The sequence below is a fragment of the Myotis myotis genome, unplaced genomic scaffold, assembly GCF_014108235.1.
Source record: "Myotis myotis isolate mMyoMyo1 unplaced genomic scaffold, mMyoMyo1.p scaffold_m19_p_3, whole genome shotgun sequence".
Lineage (NCBI taxonomy): Eukaryota > Metazoa > Chordata > Mammalia > Chiroptera > Vespertilionidae > Myotis > Myotis myotis.
The window spans coordinates 102953344-102959343 of record NW_023416335.1 but is presented as its reverse complement, the minus strand read 5'-3'; positions in this window follow the sequence as shown (position 1 = coordinate 102959343).

Sequence of the window (6000 nt, the reverse complement as noted above, 5' to 3'; positions counted from 1 at the left end):
TGTAACAAGAAAATATAACTAATATTGAATTCAGAGTACATTAGCAATAAATACACTAAGACTAATAAATAGGAAGTCTTTCTGAATTTTTGAAGAGAGGCAGACCATTTCAGGCCTAAGCCTAGGAGACATAAAAGACTTCATTGAGGTGGTGGGCTTGAGGGATGAACAAGATTCAAGGTCACTGTTCTTAGTTTGCTGTATTTGGCATGGAACAATTCTCTTTTGTATGAAGCTATCCATACAGAGCGGCCATGTAAACTGTTAAGCAGCACCAGCTTCTGAGGAGCATACTATCAGTTGCACTCCCATTGTGACAACCATGAATATTGTACATACTTTCAAGCATCTCCTAGCAGAGTGGCTCTGAATCTTAAGAACCTCTTGCAGATGGAGAAGAGTAGAAATAAATATTACAGGCCAAAGGAAGAAAAAATAAAGAATAGCATGACCAAACAGATGGATATAAGAATGCCCCAAAAGGAGTTATGTTTCAAGGTGTAGGATGAGGTAAAGCAGGGATACAATTCTGATAAAGACACCAGGGACCAGAATATGAAGAACACTAATGATAGCTTAACATATTTACCTTTTTCTCCATTTGTTTGTTGTTGAGCTGTATGAGTTATTTATATATTTTGCATATCAAACCTATGTCAGAGATTTTGGTGGTAAATATCTTCTCACATTTGGTTGATTGCCTTTTAGTTTTGTTGGCAATTTTCTTTGCTATGCAGAAGCTTTTTAGTTTTATACAGTCCCATCCTATATAATGAAAGGGTAATATGCAATTGACCCTAGTGGCAGAACGACCAGGAACAACCAGTCACTATGACGCACACTGGCCACCAGGGGGAAGATGCTCAATGCAGGAGCTGCCCCCTGGTGGTCAGTGCACTTCCACAGGGGGAGCACAGCTTAGCCAGAAGCCGGCTCATGGCTGGCCAGCACAGCAGCGGTGGCGGGAGCCTCTTCCACCTCTGTAGCAGCACTAAGGATGTCCGACTAATGGCTTAGGCCTGCTCCTCACGGGCCATTAGTCAGACCTCCCCTGAGGAGTCCTGGGTTGCCAGAGGGATGTCTGACTGCCAGCTTAGGCCCGATCCCCCCGGGAGTGGGCCTAAGCCAGCAGGTGTATATCCCCTGAGGGGTCCCGGACTGTAGAGGGAGCAGACCAGGCTGAGAGATAACCCCCCGCCCAAGTGCACAAATTTTTGTGCAAGTGACCTCTAGTTAATTTATATTTGCCTTTACTTCCCTTGCCTATGGGTCAATTTCATAAAATCCTAAGACCAAGGCCATAAGTTTAGTACCAATGTTTTCTTTTATGTAAGTTATTGTTTCAGATCTCATATTTAGGTCTTTGATCCATTTTGAGTTAATTTTTGTATATGTAGAAAACCAGTAGTGTCATTCTTTTATAGGTGACTTGACAATTTTTCTGACACCATTTACTGAAGAGGCTTTCTTTTCTCCATTGTATGTTTATAGATCCTTTCTCTAAAATTATTTGCTCATGTATACACAAGTTAACTTCTGGACTCTGAATTCTGTTCCATTGGTCTCTGTGTCTTTTTCTGCCATTACTCTGATGTTTTATCGTTGCTTTGTAGTATAATTAAGAATAGCAACTCATCTTTTCTATATCTTCCATACAAATTTGAAAATATCAGCAAAGATAGCTGCACCCCTATGTACATTGCAGTATTACTTACAGTGGCTATGACATAGAAACAACCAAAGTGTATTTGAAAGATAATTGGATTAACAAGATATGGTATATATACTGCTATTTTCAACAACATGGATGGATTTTAAGAATATGCTAAGCAAAGTAAGTCAACCAGAAAATCTTAAGAATCATATTATTTCACCCATATGTGGGATATAAAACTGACAATGGCAAATGAACAAGCAAGGAAAACTAACAAAAACTCAGACACAGACAACAGATGGAAGTGTGGGTGGGGAGGAGTAAAGGGTAAAGGGGGTCAAATATATGGCAAAGATTTACTTTGGGTAGTGAGCACACAATGAAATATGAAGATCATGTATCACAGAAATTTGCACTTGAAATCTACATAATCTTATTAACCAACTAGTGGCCCGGTACAAAAAATTTGTGCATGGGGATGGGGTGTCCCTCAGCCCGGCCTGCACCCTCTCCAATCTGGGACATCCTTCTCACAATCTGGGACCACTGGCTCCTAAACTGCTCACCTGCCTGCCTGCCTGATTGCCCCTAACCACTCTGCCTGTTGGCCTGCTTGCCACCAACTGCCCCCCCTTGCTGGCCTGCTCACTCCCAACTGCCCCCCCACCGGCTTGATCACCCCCAATTGCCCCCAACTGCAGGCCTGGTTGCCCCTAACTGTCCCCCCAACAGCCTGCTTGCCCCCAATTGCCCTCCCCTCATGGCCTGATCACCCCTAACTGCCTCTGCCTCAGCCCCACCACCATGGCTTTTTCCAGAAGGATGTCTGGAAGGTCTCCCTGTCTAATTAGCTTATTACCCTTTTATTAGTATAGATGTCACCCCAATTAGACCATATGTTTTTCCAGAAGACCTTCCAGATAAAGCCAGGGCTGTGAGGGAAGCCTGGGTCCCGGGTGCTGGGGGTCAGAGGGAAGCCCAAGTCCCAGATGCCAGAGGGAAGCTGGTGCCCACAGCCAGGGGAAGGAAGGCCTACTCTTGCACGAATTTTGTGCATCGGGCCTCTAGTAAATCCTATATAATAAAAAGCTAATATGCTAATTAGAGCTAACAGCCGAATGACCATTCAGATGACCTTCTGGATGAAGCCGGAGCTGCGAGGGCCAGCTGGGGCTGGAGGGGCTCTGAGGGCCGAGCCCCTTGCATGAATTTCATGCATCGGGCCTCTAGTTTAAAAAAAATAAAACAGCAAAATTAAAATAAAGGAAATTAACCAATTCATCAACTCTGCATTCTCCCCCTATTTCTCAGTTGCTGGAACTGAGTGGAAGCAATGTAAGCTTTGGTGTCAAACATGGGTTTGAATCCTACTTCTGCCATTTACCTGGTATAGCAGTCATTTAATCTCTCACATAATCCACAACATAAAAGATATATATGGATCATTGTGAAGAATTAAGAGGTACATTAGATAAGAGGGAGCAGTGTCTGAAACATAAAACCTGCCCCAAAAATCAGACTTTGCTGTTTGAAGTTTTCTTCTGTTCTGCCATTCCTCCAGGTTACTAATTTGTACCTGGATAACTTTCCATTTCATATTATTTTTAACTCTAACTAAATCCACCCAATTATCAAGTTTAGAGATTGGGAAAGAATGTAGTTTACTCAAAGTGTCTGGAAAAAATTATATTGTTCAAGACTCAGTGGAGGTGCTAGTCTTAAGGCCACCCTGAGAGTGGTTCACTTAGAACACTTATAACAAAGCATCATGGAGAGCCAATGATTCTGTGCTGGTGTCTAGTAAGAGAAAGAAAATTATTATTTTGGCAGGCAGGATGGATATCCTTTTTTATACATGGTATATTACATTTTTTTTTCAATTTTACTGGAGAGTCTTTAGAGGACGATTTTTAAAACCTTCTATTTTGATGTCTCTATAACAAGCAGTTCTGTACCTATAATTGACTCCACTACTTCTATTTGTTGTTTAAAATGAAGTATCTATGTTAACTACTTCTCCTTGCTTACAATTTGTTCTTTTAGAGCAGCGGTTATCAACCTGTGGGTCGCGACCCCTTTGGGGTCGAATGACCCTTTCACAGGGGTCGCCTAAGACCATCGGAAAACACATATATAATTACATATTGTTTTTGTGATTAATCACTATGCTTTAATTATGTTCAATTTGTAATAATGAAATTGGGGGTCACCACAACATGAGGAACTGTATTAAAGGGTCCTGGCATTAGGAAGGTTGAGAACCACTGTTTTAGAGGATACTTTGGGGCTCATGCTTTTAAAATATCAAATGGGTAGTTGCATGATGGGCACAGCTTGTTATAGTTTTGTTAAGTAGTGTAGGCAATGGAAAGCTGTCTAGCTACTAAAAAGAAAAACAAAAAACAACTTTTAATTTGTCTGAATGATATTTTGTGTACAGTAAAATGTCCAAGATCAAGAAATCTCACAAACATATCCTTTCAGTCACTGTTGGAAACGCAAGCTGATGACTGTTTAGGGACAAATCATTAAGGTGTCTGAATTAGTAGTCAGAACTTCTGTTCTTTTCAGCTGCTTATTTTTAGAGTATTGCTTTGCTCTTTGTGTTTCCAAGGGAGGACCTAAATTACAGAGAAATTCATAGTGACATTTGCTGTTTAATAGCACTAGGTAATGGATTGTTGAGAGACACTACAGTGAAAGCGGGGGGAAAATAATGTGTTTTATTCTTCTATTTTCTCTTCTGTTTATTCCAATTCATTCAATTAACTGTTTTAAAATCATGGAGCTTTACTCAGTAATTTGATTGGACTTGTGAATTGTAATAACACATTCAAATCTTCTTTTTAGGACACGTTTGGTAAATCAAGCATTTAACCTATAGCCAGCAAAACTACACTGATTAATAGCATAAAATGGGCATTATATGTTGAGTTCTGTCTCCCTGGACTAAAAAAAAAAAAAGAGAGAGTCAAATCCTAACCTCTAATACCTCAGAAGGTGACCTTATTTAGAATTTGGGTCATAGCAGATGTAACTAATTTAGTTAAGATCAAGTCAGTAGGGGGGGTCCTAATCCAATTTGACTGGTATCTTTATGAATAGAGAAAATTTAAACAAAGAGGCAGATACATATATATATAAAAAGACACAGGGAAAGATTACCATCTATAAGCCAAAGAGAGAGGTCTGGAATAAATCTTTCCTTTATAGACATCAAGAGAAACCTTGACACCTTGATTTTAGACTTCTAGGCTCCAGAACTGTGTGACAATAAGTTTCTGTTGTGTAAGCCACTGAATTTGCGGTACTTTGTTACAGCAGCCTTAGCAAATAAATACATAGGCTTACACTTTCAAATTGGTAAGTCTTTCTTTACAAATCATATTGTTTCACTGATATAATGAAATTTTGTCAGTCTGGGTATTATTACAAGATCTATTTCAATTGAAAAATTAATTTAAAGACACTGTTACTCTACTGATAGTTTAATTGAAAGTTCTAAAAAGTATAATTATTTGTCAGCATATTGTCACCACACTATACTATATTCTACCTATTTAAGTATCTTTTTAAATTGAATTTATTGAGGTATAGGTTTCAAGTGTACAACTCAATAAAATATCTACACTACAATGTGTGCCCATATGGTTCTTTAGTTCCCACCAGGCAGCATTTGAACAGATCAGGTCCTTGACTTCAGATTTTCTCCTGCTTCTTAACTGGGACAGTTGCATCAAATTAAATTTTTGATATCTGAACACCAGCCAAGACACATCTCCACCAATTTTACCACTCTTAACTCTCTTATTGCCTAATATTTACCATACTTAATCTTTCTATTACCCATGTATTTCTGATTCCTGACCAGTCTTCCAGTTTAGAATTTTTAGTTCCATCTTCATGCCTGAATTCCAAGCTCTACTTATTTTGTCCCTCTCTTTTGGTCACTAACTTACTGCCTGGCCTTGACTTTTTTTGTTTGTTTGTTTTACTTACAGTTTCTCACTCTATCTCCAGATTCATTCACCTTGGCCTCAGGCAGGCATCCTCTGCTCTTTACTAGGGATCATTCAAATTATCCAATGTTGGTTAAAGTTTTTTGAGTAGAAAGCAATAAGGAGGGTTTGTCAGGCCTTAAACAAGAGATGAGAACAGCCAATGAGACCTATGAAAAATAGTTGAAATAATTAGAAACTGCTGCCCAAGCCTCATGCCTTTTAACAGAAGGGCAGAGAACAGGTCTAATTCATCTTTGTAACCTTGATAAATACATGTCTGAATAAAGGAATGAAAGAATTTTAAATAGAAAAATATGAAGAAATATGGAGGTAACTATAGAGGCT